We start from the raw sequence: 24,726 nt of genomic DNA on the forward strand, positions 1-24,726 counted from the left end.
TGAGGCTTCACAACAGGAGGCAAGCTCTACTTCAAGCCCTTGGAGATCTTCTTCAAACAGGATACACAGCACGCAGCAAAGTCTTTGTGCTCTACTTGGCAGAAACTGCACAGGGCAGCCCCAGACAGCACACAGCAAAGAGGCAGTATTTCTTCTTCAGCTTTCCCAGCTCTTCTCCTTTGCAGATGTTCCTCGAGTCCAGAAGTATTCTAAAGTTCTGGGGTCTGGGCCTCTATAATTATGCTCAATTTCTCTTTGTTCTCTTGTGGCAGAGAGGCTCAGTCAAAATCATTTCTGTCCTCTCTGGTCCAGCTTCCCAGCAATAGGTGGAGACAGCATTGTGTAAGGCAGACCAGGCCCATTCAGGTGCAAGGAAATCTCCTCCCCCTACAATAAATACAGCCCAGATCTATTCATCCCAGCCCTGACTCATCCAGGAAAGGCATGACACACCTCCAGCCCCCAGTGGCTGTCTGAAGAGAATGCAAATCCCCAGTCCCTGTCACTCCAAAGCCAGGCAGTCAATCCACAAACCAGAGGAGGCACACAGGATGGCTAAGCAAGAAAAGAGTCCCCCTCTCTTTGATGATATTATAAGCAAGAAAATACCCACTTTCTAAAAAGTGGTATTTTCAAACACATAATATAAAAACCATCTTTTCTAAAAGATGCATTTTTATATTCTGAGTTCAGGCATACTAAATTCCACTTTTAATCTTCTCTCAATGGGATGTTATATTTATAAGATGTTATAAATAAGCTCCCATTCTATCCTATGGGACAGATAGCCTTTCAATAGTGAAAAATGGAATACACTGTATTTCACTATCAGGACATGTCACACACAAAAGTACATTTCCTACCTTTCATATGCACTGCACCCTGCCCACAGGGGTACATTGGGTCTTCCTTAGGGTTGGCTCACATGCAATAAAAGGAAAGTTTAGGGCCTGGCAAGTGGGTGCAATTGCCAGCTCGACATGGCAGTGAAAACTGCATGCAGGCGCTGCAGTGGAAGTTTTGAGAACCTTTTGCAAGGCTGCTTGTGTGGATGGCAAAATCAGTGCTGCAGGCCCGCTAGCAGCATTTGATTTACAGGCCCTGGGCACACACAGTGCACTGTACTAGGGGCTTAGAAGTAAATCAAATAAGCCAATCATGGAAACACCACTCCATAATAACAATTTACACAGAGAGCATATGCACTTTACCACTGATTAGTAGTGGTAAAGTGCCTAGAGTCCTAAAACCACCAAAACCAGGGTAAAAAACAAGGGGCCCAAAAGCAAAAAGTCTGGGGAAAAACCCGCTGGAAAAGCCAGGTCTAACACAACCTCCTTCCAGCCTAAAACCAGGGTAGACTAATCAATCCCTTGATGAACTTCCCTGCGTGAGGCGAAATAACCTAGACCTGGTCAAAAACAGTGGGGGCATGTTCTGGTTCCACACCTTGCTGAACCCAGTTGGATCCCTCTGTCCATACTCTCAGGGCCCACTAAGCTAACCCATGGAGAACCCTTCTCTTCATCTGTGGACACCATCTGTGCAGTTCCTAAACTCACTTTGCTCACAGATGTGTCCCAGTAGTCAGACAGTACCCACATGGCCCACACAGTGGTAGTCCACCCCTGGGGTGTGACTCCCCTCCAGAGGTAACTCTATCCACCAGAACAGGAACCCACAGTGGCCACTGACAGTTGTCAGTGACAAGACCCAGGCTTTATGCCTCTCAGGGCTCTCCAGCCTCTGTGGCGTCAGAGATTGGGGGGCAGTAGCCCCTCGTGCCTGCCACCCATTGTCCACTCTCCCTCCTGCCAGGTCAGGTATGGTATACTGATGCTGGCCCACCAGCCCAGGGTCTGTACCCGAAGGCTGGACAGGAGACTGAGGTGGTCTCTCACACCCGGGCTTTCTCCCTGCACCCTCCCACCTGGAGTGGTACCCCCAGGCTCCAGGATTGTCAGGGAACCTGTGGCAGGTGTCCTGCACAAGTTGCCCACCAGTTCAGGTGTGCTATCCTGCAACTGGTACCCCAGTCCAAGGTCTGTACCCTGAGGCTGGACAAGGGACTGGGCTGGGCTCTCCCACACCCTGTCCTTCTCCCTGGGGCTCTGCACTCTCCCACCTGGAGCAGTCCCCCCAGACTCTAGAATTGTCAGGTCACATGTGGGAGGTATCCTGCACAATTCACCGACCAGTTCAGCTGTGCTATCCTGCACTGGTATACCAGCCTAGGGACTTTACCCTTAGGCTGCGTAGGGGTGAGGCTGCCCTGCCCCAGCCCCCCCTACTGGGTACTGGGGCCCTGAACCCTCCCGCCTGGAGCGGTACCCCCAGAAGACAAATGGGTAGGGCACTGTTAGCAGTTGTCCTTTCCTCCAGGTCATGGGGACACCATGAACCTGGCCCTCCAATCCAGGGTCTGCACCGTTAGGCTGGACCTGTCCCTGGCAACCCAGGACTTCCGGGGGGGTACACCAACACCTCTAAGGGAAACACACTCCTCGGGAGTTGTGCAAGAGTCTGCCTGGCACATATCTTCAGCCCTCTGTCCACCTGACAGAGCTTGCAGACCACCCCCAGGCCAGAAGTGGCCTTACCAGGGTCAGTCCTGGGGTGCTCTGACCTCAGAGCTGGCAACCCCTGACCACTGGTCCTTCCACCCCGGACTGTTTACCCCCTTCACCTCTCTCCCTGGACTCATGCACCCTCCCAACTGGTGAGGTGCTGCCAGACACCAGAACTGGTGGGACGCTTTTTACAGCAGCCCCCCAACTCACCTGACACCTTGGGACCCCACTCAGGGGATGGCCTCCTGTTACAGAGCAGACCCCCCTCTTGGTGTTCCCTTATGGAACCAACCAGGCCTTGAGACTGGGTTTCAGGCACCTCGGTACACAGCCCACTCCCACTCCTTCTCCTCTGAGACAGGATATGGGACCCTGACCACTCCCACTACTGTGGGACCTTTCTGGGCTACCACAACCCTCCCCTACCTCACTTGGTAGGGGAACACCTGAGCCACCTCCTTCAGGATCAACCCCAGATGCTTCTTCAGATCCTCCAGAATTCACCAAAAGGTCTGCCTCCGGTGCAAGCTCCCTCTTGTCAGAGAACCCACACTCCACCAGGTGTTGGCATAGCTCTGGAAAACAGGAATTTACAATATGCTCTCCAACAATTGAATCACACAGCCCCACACAAGTGTTAACCAATCTACTCTTTGCCTCACCATCCAGTGACTCGCACAAGTACACCATATCACTCTACTGAGACTGGAAAGACATTGTCTGACTGTCTCTGTCACTCAACCCACACTCTACAGGGTGGTCTCCACAATCACATACCAGGACTTCTACCATGGGGGAACCCCTCTCCCTGCACCTCTCATCTAGAGTCAGTAGAGTGTCCCTCCCACCACTAGGAATATGATTCTCTGAGCCAGTTCCCCAATCCATCCCGGGAAACTGCATACCACTGGAGCCACCTCATAAACCTCATCTGGTGTATGTTAACTCTCTCCTTCAAGTCAGGTGCCACCTCTCTGGGTGTGCATACTTCTCCCTCAGCACTATACCTTTTTGGTGCCACCACCTGAGCTGGACTCCACCTCCAGCCCAGTCAAGCTCACTTCCTGAGCTTCACACATTTCTTTTCCAGCTAAGGCTCGCTCTATCTCCTCACACCCCAGAAAGGTTTTTTGTAAATATCTCCCACTTATGAAAGAAGATAGCTGCACATATGATGTTAATGTTTGGAACACAGTGTCTCAAACATCAAATAATAGACTTTATCTGCGCGAAATGATTTCTGCTCCGATAAGTAAAGCTTGGCTTATGGGAAATAATTTTCAGCATTGTAGATTTCGGAGAAAAAGCTTTGGAAAAAGTGTGGATGGTTTTCAATCTTTTTTTCTTTTAAAGGATGTGGAAATACGATGTTTGCAAACAAATGGGGGATAATTAAGCAGCCTTATCTTTGTTTAACATCTCCCTGTAAATACATTAGGGGTTTCTGCAACCTTGTGAAAATGCTGGAAGCAGTGAAAGCCTTAAATAGCCAATGAATAGTAAATGAAGACTTGTGGCTAATGGAGTAAAATGTAGCCTGCTATTTATATGTAAAGTATTTCCTTTTTCACCCAGAATCACGCTTCCTTCATTCATTTTAATATCAACAAGGAAATGTGTTCCAGACGTGTGCTTAGTCTTTTGTGCACAGTGAATGTTTACATGTGAACTCTGTATTTTAGGGACATGTTCATAGCAAGGAAGAAGTTCTGTCGACACTGACTCAATATTGCACTATGTGTAACCCTAATACCACAAACGTTCTTCAGAATAATTTAAAAGTATTTGTTTTAAAACAGGATGATTAGCATTAGGGATGGAGAGAGGTGCTAGCGTTTTGTCTTAAAAGTTAATGTTTGTGTTTTGGTTCTAAGTTACTACAATTGTAAAAAAAAATCACATCAGTTTGTAAGCCACTTAGCTATATTTTAGATATTCAATATCAATTCCTTTAGAACATAGTGATACGTTCAAGAGTTGACCAGTGGGAGTGTCACTCTAAGGGGCCTATTAGGATGGTGGGCGGATGTACCCTAGTAGTGCTGGGACCGGCCACCAGTGGTGCAGCGGTCCCGCACAGGCAATTAGGATGCCACCGCCACGGTGGCATCCCCCATCCACATCATTGTGGCGGGCGGTGCACACAGCACTGCCCACCACAATGCTGTGGCTGCACATTGTGCATGCCCAACGTGGCAGGCACCGCGCAGTGCCTGCCACGTCGTCCATGCAAATGCAGGAGGATACCATAGGTACCCCCCTTGTGCCCCCCTACCCCCCAACATCCTGGGAGCCTGCAACGGGCCCCCAACTGTGGGATCCGCATGCCTTTCCGTGGCAGCAACACCGCCACGGAAAGACTGCTTCCTGCTGCAATTGTAATATGGATGGCGGTGTCTAGCAGACACCGCCACCATATTCAACCCTTTTTCGCCCTGTCGACTCGTCGACCGGGCGGAAAAGCAGCGGACGGTCTTCCCATCCACCGCGGTACCCCCCCACCATCATAATATGGCGGGGGGAAATGGGAGGCGGTGGGGGATGATGTCGAGCGGATCGCCATCACCATGCGGGACTTCATCATAGACACCTAAGAGTGTGGTCAAACTATATTTTTTAGGTTTCAATAGTTTAATGTTGGTGTAAATACAATGGCACATTTGTAAGGGGAAAATTTGAAACTATGCTTTCATGCCATTGTCTGTAATACTTTGCACTAGGTATCGCCTATTTAATTGCGTGCATGGATGCCAATGGTAGGTAGCCCTTTGGCACCCATGGTTTGAGCATTCATGGAGGCAGGAACAGCTATTAAAGCTGTCTCTAAGAGACATTGGGCTGGATCATAAAACATTTTTGACTGGCGCTCTTTCGTGTCCTTGGTATACCAGACTGCGGAACCAAAGCAAAATGGAAAAAATGGTCAACTTGCCCTCATCACTTTGCCTTCTCACACAATCTCTCGGCTTTCCATCCATCCATTATCCCTCTCTTTCATCTCTTTCTTTCTACCTTCCCCTCCCTCCCTCTCTTTTCTCCGCTCTTGAAGCCTCCACTTGCCTGCTGAAATTAACCGCGGGGAGCTGGGGAAAGTGACAGAGGGACCAGGAGCAGTTCTGGGCTTTCAACACTGGCCCCCAAGGGCTCCAGTCAACCGGATAATGCCTGCAGGAATAAAAGGCTTGCCTGACCCTGGTACCAAGTTAAGGCAGTGACTGCTACTGTATTATGAAAGAAGGTTTCTGGAGGGGTTAATGTAAGACAATCATTTTGTGCATATTTGTTGTGCAGTATTTTGTGCAGATGTGATGTGTTCCTTTTGGTTTTTGAGCTGAATTATTGCAATATAATGCTGTAATGTTGTACTGTGGTTTATTGTGTTTGCATATTTGGTTGATTGCTTTTTTTGTTATGTCCTGTTATGTTTAATTGTGTTTTTATGCTGCTTTGTTTGTTGTATTGTGCTGTGATCAGTTGTTTCCTTTAGATATTGTAGCACAGTGATGTTATATACACTGGGTTCCTCGTGGTTCTGGGGTGGACTCTGAACAAGATATAAGTCTTATGCGAGGAGGTGTTAGGGTGTGGCTAATGGTGAGTATGAGATAATGCACAGTGTGTGAGTGGATGCTGAGGAATAAAGAAGTGTTTAACTATGTCCCCCATGTGTCATAATTTATAATTTCTTCATCTTAATTGACCTCATCTCAGACTTCTGTTTTTAACAAAGGAATGTTTTTGTTCCCACATTTCATACAAACGCTCTTGAAACGGATATAGCATTGTACAAATTCATCAGAAAACTGCGCCTTCGTTACTTCTGAGAATCTAGATACAATCAACACCAATAACGTGGATCAACAGTATCAAGAATTCAAACCTAAGAGTTCATTCATTTCCCTAGTTTCCCACAAAACAATTGACTCTTTTGAAAGGTTCACTGACATAATATCTATGCAAAAATTTAAGATGTAAAAAATATAGATGAAAAAATCAGAATGCAAAAATATTGACTCCCTACACTTAAACAGGTAAGCACAAAAATATTGAGAGAAAAAAATATCAATGTTAAAAATATAGGGACCGATTTCAATCTGGGTCGGAAGGGCACCGAACGCGATCCGGCCGGAAAAACGATGAGCCGCTTGCGTGTTTTCTGGCCGACTCATACAGCTGTACGAGCGAGCAAGTATGATGCGAGCTACGTGAGATTCACCGACCGAGTCGTTTCCGGGTCCGAACCGCTCCGTACGTCTCGGTTGGAAGCTAACCGTGGGGTGCAATGGATGCGATTTACAACCAAGCCAGTACGATGCACGTGTCGGACAGCTTGTGCGAGCCGGAGTGTCCGGCTCGCAAAAGCTCCCGGAGTCGGACTTCGGGGGTCCGCGTCAGACCCCCTAACACCCGCAGCCCTACAACTCAGACACAGGGGGAGACCTATGGGTCTCCCCAACACAGGCATGTACGGTGCGGATGGCACCGACACGTACCCACTGTAGGGGGCGCACTTGTTCGAGACGTACCCATTCAGTCAATGGGAGTGCATGTACGCATCGTACAACTGGCTCCCATTGACTTCTATGGGAGTCCGACCGAACCGAGTCTGACAGCATACATGCGCATCGTACTCGCTCGATCGGACTGTAGGGGTCCAGCTCGGTCGGAAAACACTCCGGATCTGACTCGGTCGGAGGGCTTTCCGACCCGTATCGGAATCGGCCCCATAGTTGTACAAAATATCGATTTTTAAATAAGAAATAAAATAATAGATATGAAATATATTAAATAAAATTAATTTAAGAAAAATAAAGTAGATGTAGTATACATTTAAAAAAATATAACAAATACACTTAAAAAGTTGAAAACACATACATAATAATAAATATATATTTACTTTAAAACAATTAATAAACTATACAAATTAATTGTTTTTATGATTTTAAAGTTATATAAAAATTTACAAAATATATATATATATATATTAAATATATATATATATATATTAAAAAAGCATTCTATTATAAGTTAAAATATTAAACTATTTAAAAATCTTACATTTACCACTCCAGTCATTGCAACAATAGGGAAAGTGTTGGATAGCGGAGGGGTAAAAATTACTATTCCCACTCCAGTGAGTGTAACAGTAGAGAAAGAGTTGGATAGTGGACGGGTAAAACTTACCATTCCCACTCCAGTGTGTGCAGTAGTAGGAAAAGTGTTGGATAGCGGAGGGATACAATTTGATATTCCCACTCCAGTCAGTGCAACAGTATGGAAAGTGTTGGATAGAGGAGGGATAAAAACTACTATTCCCACTCCAGTGAGTGCAGCAGTAGAGCAAGTGTTGGATAGCAGAGGGGTACAAATTACTATTCCCACTCCAGTCAGTGCAACAGCATGGAAAGTGCTGGATAGCGGAGAGGTAAAAACTTACTATTCCCACTCCAGTGAGTGCAACAGTAGGGAAAGTGTTGGACAGCGGAGGGGTAAACATTACTATTCCCACTCCAGTGATTGCAACAGTAGGGAAAGTGTTGGATAAGAGAGTGGTAAAAGTTACTGTTCCCACTCCAATAAGTGTAACAGTAGGGAAAGTGTTGGATAGCGGAGGGGTAAAAATTACTATTACCACTCCAATGAGTGCAACAGTAGAAAAAGTGTTGGATAGCGGAGGGATAAAAATTACAATTTCATACTCCAGTGAGTGCAACAGTAGGGTAAGTATTGGATAGTGGTGGGGTAAAATTTGCTATTGCCACTCCAATCATTGCAACAGTAGGGAAAGTGTTGGATTGAGGAGGGGTAACAATATATTCTCACTCCAGTAAGTTCAAAATTAAAAACAAACAAAATATTAACAATAAAAGCAATATTTAAAAAACAAAATAAATACAAAAATATATATGTTAAAAATTTAAATACAAATATATTTAATATTAGAAATGAAAAAAATATATTATAATGTTAAATGTATATGACAAATACCTACAAATATTATAGTAAATACAATAAAAAATTATCAAACAAATAAATATTTTTAATTAGAAATTATTTAGAAATAAAGCATTAATACATACATGTACTTTTTTCTATTTCCTACCCTATATTACCACACAATTCACAACCCTCATCTAAATTTAAAAAAGTACTTGCATAAATAATATATTTAATTACCAATTAAAGAAATTTTAATAATTAAAAAACAAATTAAAACTCATAAAAATTACTAAACTTCCCACACTTTACCCTTATAACCCCCACAGACCACAGCTAAAATTAAACTGTTACTAATCCATTAATTACACAAACAAAACCTATTTTCAATTAAAAAACTAATAGTATTTAACAACTAATTATAAAGTAAGCAAAATTAATTTACTCCCCAGCCTTTACCCCTATAAAAGTAAAACCTACACACAAAAATATAAACAATTACCCTAATTGAATATCAATTAATTAATTAACATAAATTAACAACTAATTATTAATTAATTAATCATAAATTACATCCCACCTTTTACTCGTATGAACCCACACTCGCACCTGAAATTGATTACACAATTTACATATTTAATTTTCATTCAATTAACTAATATAAAATAACAACTAATTAATCAAAAATAAATGACTTCCCACCCTTTACCCCTATAAACCCCACAACCCACACCTAAAAAAATTACATAATTACCATAATTAATTTTTAATTAATTAATATTAATTACAAATGAATTATTAATTAATTACAAATAAATTACTTCCCACAATTAACACTCCAAAATCTCAATTGAATAAATATTAATAAATTAAAAAATTATTAATTTATTGTAATTAAATTACTTCCCACACTATTCCCCTACACACCCGCTACAAAACTAAAAATGCTAAATTTAATTAAAATAAAATTGATAACTACTAAAAATGTAACATCTAAATTAAAAAACAAACAATACTTATACAAAAAAAATCACATATATTTAAAATATAAACTAAAATACATAACACTAATCAAAAAATCAAACTTTTTAACAACTATATTTTTGCAAACGATATTAATGAATTCTATATTTTTTTTAAACGATATTTCTTACCTTATATTCAATATTCGTGACCACGATATTCTTGCTGTAGATATTTCTGTGTCGCAATATTGCCATCTCGAAAATCAGCTTTAAAAGCTTTAAACAACAACCAATCTTTGACATTTTTACCAGGAGATAAGGGTGGAGGTCTAGTAGTTATGGACCGTAGTTTCTATGAACATAAGGTGGAAGAACATGTGAGAGGTGACCTCACTTATTTACTGCTGCCACAAGCTCCTATGTCGGTATTTATGGGGACCTTGTCCTCTATATTATTGAGAGCCCTAGACATGAAATGGATCAGTGAAAAAAAATCAACGATTTTTATACACAAAGGTGCCGAGTCCTGCAGTCCCACCGAGTGAGTACGGTGCGGCCGTATGCTGCCGGTTCGGTCGGACTCCCATAGAAGTCAATGGGAGCCAGTCGTACGACGCGTACATGGGCTCCCATTGACTGAATGGGTACGTCTCACGCAAGGGCGCCCCCTACAGTGGGTAAGCGTCGGTGCCATCCGCACCGTAAAGGCCTGTGTTGGGGGGACCCTTGGGTCTCCCCCGTTGTCCGAGTCGTAGGGCTGCGGGTGACAGGGGGTCCGACGCGGCCCCCAAAGGCAACCACCTGGACGATTTGCGAGCCAGACACTCTGGCTCGCACAGGCTGTCCGATGCGTGCATCATACTGGCTCGGTCATGAATCGCATCCATTGCACGCCACGGTTAGCTTACGACCGAGACGTATGGAGCGGTTCAGACCCGGAAACGACTCGGTCGGTGAATTTCATGTAGCTCGCATCTTACTTGCTCGTTCGTACAGCTGTACGAGTCGGGCGGAAAACACGCATACGGCTCGTACTTTTTCCAGCCGGATCGCGTTCGGTGCCCTTCCGACCCGGATCGGAATCGGCCCCAGAATATCTAAGATGACCCACAATACATATGCTTCCCAAGATACACAAAAATCTTCTTGATCCTCCTTTCAGACCTATAGTCTCAGGGTGTGGGTTGATCCACGAATCACCAGGCCAATACTTGGACAATTCTTTGCAGCCACTGGTACAAGCAAGTCCCTCTTATCTACAAAACACCACACACCTGTGGAAACTGCTATTGGAAGTTTACATCACAAACCACAAAGAGGTCTGGCTGTGTACAGTGGATGTTGCAGCTCTCTACACCTCAATCCCACATAAGGAGGGTACAGAGGAAATAGAGTGGGCGTTACTTACGCAGAAGAAATGAAAGTGAATAATATTCTTATTAGAATTACTTCACTTTTACCTCTATCATTGCTACTTTGAGTGGAATCAGACTTACGTTCTTCAAACCAAGGTACATCCCTTGGTTATTTGGGAGCCCCCAGCTATGCTAATCTCTTTATGTTCAAATTCGAGACTGAACATATATATACTTTGCAAAGAGTTTTGGACTCGAAAACTCATTATGTGCCGACAGTACATTGATGATATTTTTCTCATTTGAAATGGCAACAGACAGGAACTAGAAGAGCATTTGAAGGATCTTAACCATAAGAATCCCACACACACACAATTGAAAAATCCAGCATCACCTATTTGGATGTGGAAATCATGATCACAGAAACAGGTATCCATACTAAAGTTTTCAAAAAGTCAACTGATAGAAATAATACCTTACTCTACAGCAGTTTCCCTCTATCAACACTAAAGAAGCATTTACTGTTGTCCCAATTCACGAGGATCATATGCATTGCATCACAAAAAGAGGATTGCACATCGACCATACATGAGTTCAAGACACAATTTTTACAACGCGGATACTCTGAAGAGGTGGTAGATCAAGCTGTGCAATGGGTACGAACAATTGACAGGGCGAAACTTTGGGAAAAACAGACAAAAGAAACACTGAAAAGAGAAGTTTTTGTTTTTACATTTTCCACAAAATCACCTACCTTTAGGAGGATTATTTTAAAATGATGGGAATTACTCCAGACGGAGCCTGACTTCGGATGATTATTTGTTCATCAATCTTTGTTTGCCTACAAAAGATCCAATAACCTAAGAGAATTACTTTCGCCGACACAAAAGAATGACAATGAGGTACAAAGATGCATGATGAAATGCAACAACTGCACTCACTGCAACAACGTGTTAGTAGGGAAGAGCATTTTAGATCCATGGACAGGCAAACAGATCAGTCTTAGATACACAGCGGACTATAACACACATTTTGTAATTTATGCTATTAAATGCCCGTGATGGTTATATTATGTTGGTAAGGTGGACAGGAAGATCAGGACAAAGATTACCAAGCACAAGAGCCACATAAGAACCAAGACTCCAAATTCTCCTTTGGCAACCAACTGGAATGAGAAAAGATACACATAGCTCAATTGCGGTTTACAGTTCTAGAAGTAATTGTTCAGAAGCCAGATCGAAATAGGGTTAAGCTATAGGCACAATAAGAAACCTATTAGATTAGATATCTGGACACTCGTATCCCAAATGGTCTGAATGACAAACTGGAATTATCCTATTTTATCTAATCACCAAGGCCTTAATTACTATTTTTACTTGAAGTCAGCAACATAGATCACCATCCCCAGGCCTAAGAGCCAGCATAACCCGTCCTGGTATCTCACTCTCACCAACACTTTTTCATATTGTCCACATCTTGTTCACTGTATACTCAGCACTTATTGCTACACTATAGCTGTTTTCCAGGATATTTGTCCCAGGACTCTCACACTTTCCCACTACAGAGCATTTTAAAACACATGTCAACCTGTCAATTCTAGTTATGCAATTTTGTGAAAAGAAGTTACTGTTGACATTAATGACTTATGAAGTAGCTAAGCATGCTACTTCATTTAATAGCATTGTTAGACTGACACTTATCTCATGGAAATGAGTTTCAGTTTGTTAGCACTTCATGTATAACCGCTAAAAACCAGCAGGATATTTTTTCATATAGAACATTTAATACCTCTGTTCTTTAGTGTTATTATGTAGATTTGTGAAATGCAGTCACTGTCGTCGGCAGCAATAATGAGGCAGCAAAGCTTGTCAGCTCATTCAACAATTTCATTGTGTTGGTTTGATGTTTTTCTTATAGATACGGTTCTGTTTCTCCAAATATATTCAATGTTTTTTAATGTTGTTAAATTTAGAAGACACACAGATGGCTTATATTATAGAACACTCTTACATTGTGTATGGTTTCAAAGTCACGAGGACATTTCCAACCTTATTCAGTTACAAGTGTCATATTCATACCCATGAATTTAATTCAGCATTACCATTCATGTTTGCAATGTGTGTTCTTTTGATGCAGTTGATTCATTTTAAGTAACGCAACATTTTATGTAAAATATCAAAACACATGACATATGTTATCAAAGTCAGCCTCACCGTACTTTTTCAAATCTTTATTGTTCCTCCACTTGACGAACATTGCACTAATACCAGAAGAGCATGTCTTCTTTTTCACTCGGCTTCTAACGTTCTGGCACACACATCCCAGCGTGTTTATAGACACAGCCCTAGTAGCACAGATCACCAGAAGCTTTGTCCGGAGAGATAGGTTAGACCACACTTGGGAATGAAAATCTCACAGGGCTCATAGAATCATTAAGTATCATCAACCCGTCTATAACGCTGTTTTGAGACTTTCGTACCTTATCATGATGATTTCTTTTGACAGTGGGGAATCCAACGGTTTCCAATGAAGCACACCAAACCATGGAACTGCCTTTACCACATTCGCTAGGCATTAACGCTTCAGAGGTTAGAGTCAACAACTAGCAATTTTTACTGGGAGTATGGCACGACCTTGATGGTTCATTTGTATATATCTTGACTTGTTGGCTTTCTGTGGTATCAGCTTGTCACTTCTTTTCTGTTGCTTTGAGACTCCACGTCTTGGGAGCATTCTGGGAGATGTATTTTCTTTTTCATCTAAGTAACATAGGTAATCTTTCCTATAGCAAACTAACACACTTGGTGGGACATGTCGAGATAATGGACCCATCCCTTCTTTAGCCATTTCTTTAACCTTTAGTTTCATACTTTTGACTTACAATGCAAACTTCACAACTTTTTACTCACATTCGGTAAAAAGCCTTCACGGTATGAGGTTATTTGCAACCATTGAGAAATTTGGATCTGCTGCTAAATAAATACATTTATATTTCTGTTTGAAGATACCCCTGATGAAGTGCCTCTGTTTTGGTCCAAAATGCATTTGGTTGGAATGATCTGTTAGTCTTAAAAGAACATTATGATCAGCATTTGCAAGGATGATTCATGAACAAGGATCTCATCTTTGGAACTAAATCAGCTTGATTAAAGAAATTTGATTTATCCAGCCAACTGTACACAGCATTGTTTGCTAATTACCATGATTATTTAATCTTATTGTTTATTTAGTTTAACAATGTATACTGATGAACACGCTGAAAACCCCATTTGGGATATAGTAGTGCACATTGTGACTAGATCATTGGTTCTAGTTATAACATTAATTCATATGTTTGGGCTCAGGGTGGAGCTCCTTCACAGAGTGCACATGAAGACATAAAAACTTTAAAAAGATGTTTTACTTTATTCAAGCCAAGAGCCAGATTTTAGTGCAACACAACCTCCTTGGTCTTCAAATTAATGCAAAGCAGTCTGCGATGGGTACATGTGGAGTTAAATCCCTGCTCCGGCACATACATGGCCAAAAAGAAAGTGAAGGCCCTGCAATGGAGCACATTCAAAACGTTTGCTCAAACCACCAGTGAAGCTGTTGATGGAGACGCAGCGCTTTGCCCCGAATGCAGAGCAATTACTCAAGCAAAGCAGAAAGATATTGGCAGCAACAACCAGGTGCAAGAAAGAAGAGAATTTACTCTCTGTGAAAGACAAGTGAAGAATTCTATGACCTCAGATCGGGCGTGGTGACCCAAGTTCAAATACGAGGGTGCAGTATGGAGAAGTTGCAGGAGCCACTGGGTACAGCTAAAGCTGTCTGAACAGCACGTGCTCTCAATGGCAGAAAAAGTGAGCACGAAATGCAATGCAGCAGTGTTTCTGAAGCCACCACCACCCTTCGACACTTCTAAGAAGCAGAACGTTGGTGCCTGGTAGACTTACAGGCGCTGGAGTGAAAGAAGTGCTAAAGAAAATTCCACAGACTGATGGCAAAATCATGACAAAAGGTAAAAGAAACGTTGGAGGGCATGTTCAACCCAATACCGAATGTCTACTATGAAAGGTATATCTTCAACAAAGTACAACAGCAGGTTGGTGAAACAATGGACACATTTGTTGCAAGACTTAATACACTCATTAAACATTGAAATTCCTGTTATTTCACCGACGAAGAAGTCATGTGCCTCAGAGTCATTGATTGCTGCCTTTCAGATTCATTTAGAAGGCACATGTTGAGAAACACACAGCTTGGAGAAAATGCTGATGGCTGTGAGAGCAGTAGAACAGGCAGATCGACAAGCTGCTGACATGGAAGTGGGAACAGCCCACAATGGATCAGCCCTGGTCGTGAAAAGCAAGTACAAGCAAACACAAGATGCACATAAGTTGACATCTTTAAAGAATACAAAATTCTGCTTTTGATGCGGATTTTTGTTTTCCCATGAAGGTGAATGTCCAGTGATTGAGCAGTTCTGCAAAGATTGTGGAAAAAAATATTAATTTCATAACTGTGTGCCGAGGTAAAGAATATTCAAGTGCGCCACAATGGAAAGAAAAGATGGACAAAAGAATGTTCCAGAAGCACTCTCTCCACGCCCACCAAACTAGAAAGCAACATCAGCTATCACAAATGTAGGGGTGGGTGGTGGATTCCGCTCTGCCAGCGGAGTTTGCAGAGTTTTTCCAACTCTGCACTCGGCTGGGAGTGCAACGTTCAGCAAAAAACTCTGATTCTGCCATGTTGCAGAGTTTGCCCACGCTGCCCAACCCTGAACAGAAGTGTCTTCCCTAATCTGTCATACGTGGAGGATGCCACACTCTGACTCCTACCAATCCTTCCCTCTGCCCTGCCTTCTCACAAATTGAATCGCTGCTTCTAACTCCACCCACGACACAGTCCCACCTTCTTGCTCTAAGAACAACCCATTCCTCTTTTTAACCATGCCTCCCTAGCCCTCAGACCACCTAATAAAAAGGCTCAGTTACATCGTTGTGCCTGACTCTAAGATTTCCCTTCTAACCCGGTCTCCAATCTCCATGTGCGTGCATGTGCAGTCCCCGCAAGTCCTGCAGCGAAGGGGTTACAGAAACACCGCGGGCCACGGCGGCAGGAGGAGTGGCAGCACCCGTCCCCAGTGTGCAGAGCAGCACCTAGACTGGCTGAGAGTCTGGGTGAAGTTAAGCCGTGTACGGTAAAGAGCTGGAGGCAGTCTGGGGGTCAGAGGATGGGGTAGAACCCTCTCTGACAAACACGCTGTGCGCTAGCCAGGCCTGCGTGCTGCTATCCCACAGGAAATGGGTCGACAATCCATTAAAGTACCATTAGATAATCTAATTTGGAACCTAATTTCTAAATTGGCCACGCTCCATACTTGAAACACACTGGAAGGAAATAAAAACAGGAAGAGGGAGGAGAAAAAGTTTACGTTTGGGTGGAGAGTGGAGGCGAAGTGTGAAGAAGGCTGGTTGTTATTTCTGTGGCTCTGGTCACGTCTCAAGCAATTGGAACAGTTTACAGCTTACATCAACAATATCCATCCTACCATCAAATTTACCAGCAGCAATATTAAACAGAAGCATCATCTCCTTTTTCTGGATGTGCTACTCACCATTCATGAACACAAAATTACAACTGATCTGTACCACAAGCCTACAGATGCTCATTTGTATCTTAACTGGACTTCATGTCACCCACACCACACTAAACTGAGCATCCTCTACAGCCAAACACTCAGAATAAGACGCATCTCGGGCAAGGAGGAAACCTGTAAAGACCATCTACAGGAGCTTGCTACATTATTTAAAAGGCGCGGTTATCCTCTGCATATCATGGATCAACAAAATGACAAGTCTTTGCAGTTACCCAGAGAAGCACTTATTTGGAATACCAACAGCAGAAACAAAAGTGACAGAACTCCATTTGTAGTTGACTATCATCCATCAGCCCCCAACTACAGAAATATAATGAAAAAAACATTTCCCTTACTGTCCACTTGTGAAAAATTGCAAAAAGTTTTTCCAAAACCGCCAGTCATTGCTTACCGCAGAGCTCCAAATTTACGATCTCTTATTGTGAGAGCTAAACTCTAGCAAGCTCTAACAAATGCAGGGCTTCATTGCTGTGACTCTAAAAGATGCATCACGTGTAAATACCTTTTACAAACATCATCAGTAACTAGTTCTGTTACGAGAAGGACCTATGCAATAAGGCAGAATCTCACATGTCGCTCAACATGCATTATTTATGTGATTCAGTGCCAACGGCAAGGTGTAAAAAACAATAGGTAGGCCAAACAGTGAATGACCTCCGTACACGATTCAGGAACCACAAATCCGCAAAAAGTAATAAGAAAATTGACCAGCCTGTAGATCATTTACTATCAAATTTGAAGATTTTCCCCGTGGAACATGTCTCAAAGGAAGAACTACTGGACTCCAGAGAAAACGTCTGGATGTACCGTTTAAAATCACTGCATCCAGATGGACTGAACATTACTGACAAGACAACCTGATTACTGCATATCTCAACAACTCTCAGGACTGCAATGATTCCAAATTCCAAAGGGAATCTTCACTTATGATGCTTTTTGAAAATTCAGCTGTGTCATCTGTGCAGCCACTGACCAAACCATCTTGTACTACCTGAGGAGGGCGGAAGCTGAAACGTCGTAGTGGAAATATTTAATTTTTTTTTGGTGAATCTCTCAGTTTGACTTCTTTCTTGGATATTTATTTCTTTGTAACTCATTGTATCCTTTGGGATCCAGATTTTTGCCTTGGCTGGCTATTGTTTTCTGTGATCCTTCATCTTCAAGTATATATATATATAGGACCCAGAAGACGGCCTCTGGCCAAAACGCGTAGGTCGTCTTTTTTGTTACCTGACGCACCCTGTACTTTGCATGCTTGAAAATGAATGGAGAAAAAATGAAAAAAGCAAAATAAACAAGAAGTGAACAACTTTTACTTGCCTGGATCTGCTGTTGTTTGTGCTGCCTTTCTGTGAACCTCTGGGACTCTGTTGTGTATCGTCGAGGGTCTACAAGGAAAACTCTTATATATATATATATGTCTATATATATATATCTAAATATATATATCTATATATATATATATTCACTGAAAAAACCATAGGTTTCACACACGTTATAGTTAGGAATTAGCATTTAAAAAACCTTGCAAATTCACTGAAAAAACCATAGGTTTCACACACGTTATAGTTAGGAATTAGCATTCAAAAAACCTTGCATTTGAGATGTCATCAGTGATGTCATGAGTGATGTCACTGACCATGTCATGAGTGATGTAATATGTGACGTCATCAGCAGTGGATTGCGGTCGCGCGAGTTATAGTTAGCTGAACTAACTATAACGGGGGAATTTCAATGGTTTTGTACGAGTGAAATGTCCAGCTAACTATAACATGTGTGAAACCTATGTTTTTTTCAGTGAATATATATATATATATATATATATATATATATATATATATATATATATATATATATATATATATATTCAGTGAAAAAACCATAGGTTTCACACACGTTATAGTTAGCGGACGCGGGTTATTATACCTTGCTCGCTAAATTGGATGTGCGTGTCCCTTTCTGTCGGATCGTTGCACAGGGCGGAGTGAGGGGAACCTTGGACGGACACATTGAGAGAGGAACAGTACTTACTGGATGGATTTCTCTTTGTCCTCTCTCGATGACTACATCAGCCATCCAATAGGGTTCCCTGCCACAGACATTTAATATCGTCCCGCCAAGAGCCTCATTTCGAACTATTTGGCTGTCAACCGGCATTGATAAAGGCAACCGCCGAAACGCGTCTGCCAGGAGCAGTCTCTGAGGACATTGTTTTCTCCTTATTGTGCGCACTGGTGGCATTAAACTTACCGCTGAACAACTCCGGCATGTGTCTGACCCGTTTTTGAGGTAAAGCGGGACTGGTGGTGTATTTTTAGCGGAAGTCGGCTCCGCTTTCAGGCACGCCTCTCGTTCTGGAGCTCCACGTATTACCGACAAAACTCTGTGGATTAGTGTACGGACTACACAACGTGGCGCCCCCCCAGCCTGGACTGTGTTAAAGGTACTGGGGAGAGAGCAGCAGATGGTCTGCTGATAGAGTTGTTCAGCGGTGATGGAATCCGCCATGGATCACGCTGATATGAGGGGGCAAACACTTCAAATAGCTGACGAGGTCAGGGCATAACTGTATGCACGGGCGGGTTATTATACCTTGCTCGCTAAATTGGATGTGCGTGTCCCTTTCTGTCGGATCGTTGCACAGGGCGGAGTGAGGGGAACCTTGGACGGACACATTGAGAGAGGAACAGTACTTACTGGATGGATTTCTCTTTGTCCTCTCTCGATGACTACATCAGCCATCCAATAGGGTTCCCTGCCACAGACATTTAATATCGTCCCGCCAAGAGCCTAATTTCGAACTATTTGGCTGTCAACCGGCATTGATAAAGGCAACCGCCGAAACGCGTCTGCCAGGAGCAGTCTCTGAGGACATTGTTTTCTCCTTATTGTGCGCACTGGTGGCATTAAACTTACCGCTGAACAACTCCGGCATGTGTCTGACCCGTTTTTGAGGTAAAGCGGGACTGGTGGTGTATTTTTAGCGGAAGTCGGCTCCGCTTTCAGGCACGCCTCTCGTTCTGGAGCTCCACGTATTACCGACAAAACTCTGTGGATTAGTGTACGGACTACACAACGTGGCGCCCCCCCAGCCTGGACTGTGTTAAAGGTACTGGGGAGAGAGCAGCAGATGGTCTGCTGATAGAGTTGTTCAGCGGTGATGGAATCCGCCATGGATCACGCTGATATGAGGGGGCAAACACTTCAAATAGCTGACGAGGTCAGGGCATAACTGTATGCACGGGCGGGTTATTATACCTTGCTCGCTAAATTGGATGTGCGTGTCCCTTTCTGTCGGATCGTTGCACAGGGCGGAGTGAGGGGAACCTTGGACGGACACATTGAGAGAGGAACAGTACTTACTGGATGGATTTCTCTTTGTCCTCTCTCGATGACTACATCAGCCATCCAATAGGGTTCCCTGCCACAGACATTTAATATCGTCCCGCCAAGAGCCTCATTTCGAACTATTTGGCTGTCAACCGGCATTGATAAAGGCAACCGCCGAAACGCGTCTGCCAGGAGCAGTCTCTGAGGACATTGTTTTCTCCTTATTGTGCGCACTGGTGGCATTAAACTTACCGCTGAACAACTCCGGCATGTGTCTGACCCGTTTTTGAGGTAAAGCGGGACTGGTGGTGTATTTTTAGCGGAAGTCGGCTCCGCTTTCAGGCACGCCTCTCGTTCTGGAGCTCCACGTATTACCGACAAAACTCTGTGGATTAGTGTACGGACTACACAACGTGGCGCCCCCCCAGCCTGGACTGTGTTAAAGGTACTGGGGAGAGAGCAGCAGATGGTCTGCTGATAGAGTTGTTCAGCGGTGATGGAATCCGCCATGGATCACGCTGATATGAGGGGGCAAACACTTCAAATAGCTGACGAGGTCAGGGCATAACTGTATGCACGGGCGGGTTATTATACCTTGCTCGCTAAATTGGATGTGCGTGTCCCTTTCTGTCGGATCGTTGCACAGGGCGGAGTGAGGGGAACCTTGGACGGACACATTGAGAGAGGAACAGTACTTACTGGATGGATTTCTCTTTGTCCTCTCTCGATGACTACATCAGCCATCCAATAGGGTTCCCTGCCACAGACATTTAATATCGTCCCGCCAAGAGCCTCATTTCGAACTATTTGGCTGTCAACCGGCATTGATAAAGGCAACCGCCGAAACGCGTCTGCCAGGAGCAGTCTCTGAGGACATTGTTTTCTCCTTATTGTGCGCACTGGTGGCATTAAACTTACCGCTGAACAACTCCGGCATGTGTCTGACCCGTTTTTGAGGTAAAGCGGGACTGGTGGTGTATTTTTAGCGGAAGTCGGCTCCGCTTTCAGGCACGCCTCTCGTTCTGGAGCTCCACGTATTACCGACAAAACTCTGTGGATTAGTGTACGGACTACACAACGTGGCGCCCCCCCAGCCTGGACTGTGTTAAAGGTACTGGGGAGAGAGCAGCAGATGGTCTGCTGATAGAGTTGTTCAGCGGTGATGGAATCCGCCATGGATCACGCTGATATGAGGGGGCAAACACTTCAAATAGCTGACGAGGTCAGGGCATAACTGTATGCACGGGCGGGTTATTATACCTTGCTCGCTAAATTGGATGTGCGTGTCCCTTTCTGTCGGATCGTTGCACAGGGCGGAGTGAGGGGAACCTTGGACGGACACATTGAGAGAGGAACAGTACTTACTGGATGGATTTCTCTTTGTCCTCTCTCGATGACTACATCAGCCATCCAATAGGGTTCCCTGCCACAGACATTTAATATCGTCCCGCCAAGAGCCTCATTTCGAACTATTTGGCTGTCAACCGGCATTGATAAAGGCAACCGCCGAAACGCGTCTGCCAGGAGCAGTCTCTGAGGACATTGTTTTCTCCTTATTGTGCGCACTGGTGGCATTAAACTTACCGCTGAACAACTCCGGCATGTGTCTGACCCGTTTTTGAGGTAAAGCGGGACTGGTGGTGTATTTTTAGCGGAAGTCGGCTCCGCTTTCAGGCACGCCTCTCGTTCTGGAGCTCCACGTATTACCGACAAAACTCTGTGGATTAGTGTACGGACTACACAACGTGGCGCCCCCCCAGCCTGGACTGTGTTAAAGGTACTGGGGAGAGAGCAGCAGATGGTCTGCTGATAGAGTTGTTCAGCGGTGATGGAATCCGCCATGGATCACGCTGATATGAGGGGGCAAACACTTCAAATAGCTGACGAGGTCAGGGCATAACTGTATGCACGGGCGGGTTATTATACCTTGCTCGCTAAATTGGATGTGCGTGTCCCTTTCTGTCGGATCGTTGCACAGGGCGGAGTGAGGGGAACCTTGGACGGACACATTGAGAGAGGAACAGTACTTACTGGATGGATTTCTCTTTGTCCTCTCTCGATGACTACATCAGCCATCCAATAGGGTTCCCTGCCACAGACATTTAATATCGTCCCGCCAAGAGCCTCATTTCGAACTATTTGGCTGTCAACCGGCATTGATAAAGGCAACCGCCGAAACGCGTCTGCCAGGAGCAGTCTCTGAGGACATTGTTTTCTCCTTATTGTGCGCACTGGTGGCATTAAACTTACCGCTGAACAACTCCGGCATGTGTCTGACCCGTTTTTGAGGTAAAGCGGGACTGGTGGTGTATTTTTAGCGGAAGTCGGCTCCGCTTTCAGGCACGCCTCTCGTTCTGGAGCTCCACGTATTACCGACAAAACTCTGTGGATTAGTGTACGGACTACACAACGTGGCGCCCCCCCAGCCTGGACTGTGTTAAAGGTACTGGGGAGAGAGCAGCAGATGGTCTGCTGATAGAGTTGTTCAGCGGTGATGGAATCCGCCATGGATCACGCTGATATGAGGGGGCAAACACTTCAAATAGCTGACGAGGTCAGGGCATAACTGTATGCACGGGCGGGTTATTATACCTTGCTCGCTAAATTGGATGTGCGTGTCCCTTTCTGTCGGATCGTTGCACAGGGCGGAGTGAGGGGAACCTTGGACGGACACATTGAGAGAGGAACAGTACTTACTGGATGGATTTCTCTTTGTCCTCTCTCGATGACTACATCAGCCATCCAATAGGGTTCCCTGCCACAGACATTTAATATCGTCCCGCCAAGAGCCTCATTTCGAACTATTTGGCTGTCAACCGGCATTGATAAAGGCAACCGCCGAAACGCGTCTGCCAGGAGCAGTCTCTGAGGACATTGTTTTCTCCTTATTGTGCGCACTGGTGGCATTAAACTTACCGCTGAACAACTCCGGCATGTGTCTGACCCGTTTTTGAGGTAAAGCGGGACTGGTGGTGTATTTTTAGCGGAAGTCGGCTCCGCTTTCAGGCACGCCTCTCGTTCTGGAGCTCCACGTATTACCGACAAAACTCTGTGGATTAGTGTACGGACTACACAACGTGGCGCCCCCCCAGCCTGGACTGTGTTAAAGGTACTGGGGAGAGAGCAGCAGATGGTCTGCTGATAGAGTTGTTCAGCGGTGATGGAATCCGCCATGGATCACGCTGATATGAGGGGGCAAACACTTCAAATAGCTGACGAGGTCAGGGCATAACTGTATGCACGGGCGGGTTATTATACCTTGCTCGCTAAATTGGATGTGCGTGTCCCTTTCTGTCGGATCGTTGCACAGGGCGGAGTGAGGGGAACCTTGGACGGACACATTGAGAGAGGAACAGTACTTACTGGATGGATTTCTCTTTGTCCTCTCTCGATGACTACATCAGCCATCCAATAGGGTTCCCTGCCACAGACATTTAATATCGTCCCGCCAAGAGCCTCATTTCGAACTATTTGGCTGTCAACCGGCATTGATAAAGGCAACCGCCGAAACGCGTCTGCCAGGAGCAGTCTCTGAGGACATTGTTTTCTCCTTATTGTGCGCACTGGTGGCATTAAACTTACCGCTGAACAACTCCGGCATGTGTCTGACCCGTTTTTGAGGTAAAGCGGGACTGGTGGTGTATTTTTAGCGGAAGTCGGCTCCGCTTTCAGGCACGCCTCTCGTTCTGGAGCTCCACGTATTACCGACAAAACTCTGTGGATTAGTGTACGGACTACACAACGTGGCGCCCCCCCAGCCTGGACTGTGTTAAAGGTACTGGGGAGAGAGCAGCAGATGGTCTGCTGATAGAGTTGTTCAGCGGTGATGGAATCCGCCATGGATCACGCTGATATGAGGGGGCAAACACTTCAAATAGCTGACGAGGTCAGGGCATAACTGTATGCACGGGCGGGTTATTATACCTTGCTCGCTAAATTGGATGTGCGTGTCCCTTTCTGTCGGATCGTTGCACAGGGCGGAGTGAGGGGAACCTTGGACGGACACATTGAGAGAGGAACAGTAGTTACTGGATGGATTTCTCTTTGTCCTCTCTCGATGACTACATCAGCCATCCAATAGGGTTCCCTGCCACAGACATTTAATATCGTCCCGCCAAGAGCCTAATTTCGAACTATTTGGCTGTCAACCGGCATTGATAAAGGCAACCGCCGAAACGCGTCTGCCAGGAGCAGTCTCTGAGGACATTGTTTTCTCCTTATTGTGCGCACTGGTGGCATTAAACTTACCGCTGAACAACTCCGGCATGTGTCTGACCCGTTTTTGAGGTAAAGCGGGACTGGTGGTGTATTTTTAGCGGAAGTCGGCTCCGCTTTCAGGCACGCCTCTCGTTCTGGAGCTCCACGTATTACCGACAAAACTCTGTGGATTAGTGTACGGACTACACAACGTGGCGCCCCCCCAGCCTGGACTGTGTTAAAGGTACTGGGGAGAGAGCAGCAGATGGTCTGCTGATAGAGTTGTTCAGCGGTGATGGAATCCGCCATGGATCACGCTGATATGAGGGGGCAAACACTTCAAATAGCTGACGAGGTCAGGGCATAACTGTATGCACGGGCGGGTTATTATACCTTGCTCGCTAAATTGGATGTGCGTGTCCCTTTCTGTCGGATCGTTGCACAGGGCGGAGTGAGGGGAACCTTGGACGGACACATTGAGAGAGGAACAGTACTTACTGGATGGATTTCTCTTTGTCCTCTCTCGATGACTACATCAGCCATCCAATAGGGTTCCCTGCCACAGACATTTAATATCGTCCCGCCAAGAGCCTCATTTCGAACTATTTGGCTGTCAACCGGCATTGATAAAGGCAACCGCCGAAACGCGTCTGCCAGGAGCAGTCTCTGAGGACATTGTTTTCTCCTTATTGTGCGCACTGGTGGCATTAAACTTACCGCTGAAC

The sequence above is a fragment of the Triturus cristatus genome, chromosome 6 (genome assembly GCF_964204655.1).
Source record: "Triturus cristatus chromosome 6, aTriCri1.1, whole genome shotgun sequence".
NCBI lineage: Eukaryota > Metazoa > Chordata > Amphibia > Caudata > Salamandridae > Triturus > Triturus cristatus.